The sequence below is a fragment of the Quercus robur genome, chromosome 5 (genome assembly GCF_932294415.1).
Source record: "Quercus robur chromosome 5, dhQueRobu3.1, whole genome shotgun sequence".
NCBI classification, from domain to species: Eukaryota; Viridiplantae; Streptophyta; class Magnoliopsida; order Fagales; family Fagaceae; genus Quercus; species Quercus robur.
Genome location: NC_065538.1, coordinates 86,878,971 through 86,880,458, shown reverse-complemented (window position 1 = coordinate 86,880,458; position 1,488 = coordinate 86,878,971).

Here is a 1,488-nt window from a genome sequence, read left to right as displayed (position 1 = left end):
TCACTTCATCATTATTCCTAGCATCATGAAATTTTTCATCAAATATCACTTCCTCATTTGAAGCATTGTTAGGTAGAGAGAATTTTACTCTCTTGATTGCAATACCATTAACTCCAACTCTCAACTATGGAGTTTTCTAAAAAAAAAAAAAATTGTTTGCATTGAACTTCTTCTTATAGGCCTTCATATGAGTCTTGTACATATCGCAACAAGCATGCCCTCTTGCAACAACCAATAATCCTTTAGAAATTTTCCATCTTCCATTACCAAGATGGTTACAATAACCCTCTCGATCCATAGCCAATGTAGAAAACACATTCATCCTCAAATCTTGAACATGTTGTACATCCTTTAATATCAACGTGAAACCAACGTTGGTCTTAATGCACACAACACCAACTCTCAAAATTTTGAATAACTGGAGTTACCCATCTTTACAACACCAAAGTCACCTACTTTGTATGTGGTAAACAACTCTTTTGTAGGGATAACATGGTGGGAGGCTGTTGAATCAACAACCCACTCAACATCATTCTTATCAACATGCTCACACTTTTTCTCTTCAAGTGAGAGGATCACAACATCCTCATCAATCATAACTACTGCAGCATTCTTCTCATTATCATTCTTTTCATCTTTGTCTTCAGTTTGTTCTTTATTTCAATGCTAAATAGTTTCTTTTTATGTGGCCATTTTTCCCACAATGGAAGCATTCTCTCATCTCATTAAACTAAGATCTACTTTTTGATTGTGACCTGTCATTAAATTTAGCCCGATCATCAGGCTCTCTACTTTTATTTCTACCCTTAGTCTATGTGACAAGAGCTTGATCTTGTGCATTATTTATACCTACATCTCTCCTGCAATCCTCCTTGCTCAGAATCGAATCTCAAATATCATTATATTTGAATTTGTTTTTCCCCGTGGAATTGCTCACTGCCATTCTCATGGCCTCCCAACTGTTTGGAAAAAAAGCTAAAACATTCAATAAACGAATCTCATCATCAAAATCAATCTCCATAGAGGACAATTGATTTATGATGGTATTAAACTCATTTAGATGTTGTACCACAAGAGTACCTTCCACCATCTTTCAGATTAAACAACTTCTTCATCAGATGCACCTTGTTGTTAGCCAAAGCCTTTTCATACATGCTAGAAAAAGTCTTCATTAGATCCATTGTAATCTTTTCCTTCACAAAGTTGTGTATAACTGATCTTGACAGAGTTAATCATATAACTCCTAGCACCTGTCTATCAAGACGATTCCATTCTTCGTCTTTCCTACCATCTGGCTTCTTCCCCAAAAGAGGAAGATGTAATTTCTTCCCATACATATTGTAAAGTTGTGATTTCCAACTAGCATTTGTTGGCTCTAATTCCATGCCAAATTTAATAGTAATTTCTTCAATGATTTTCTTGTATGTATTTGGATTTATTTGTAAGGAATGAGTGTGAGAGATTGGTGAAGAATCAAGTGTCAAAGAT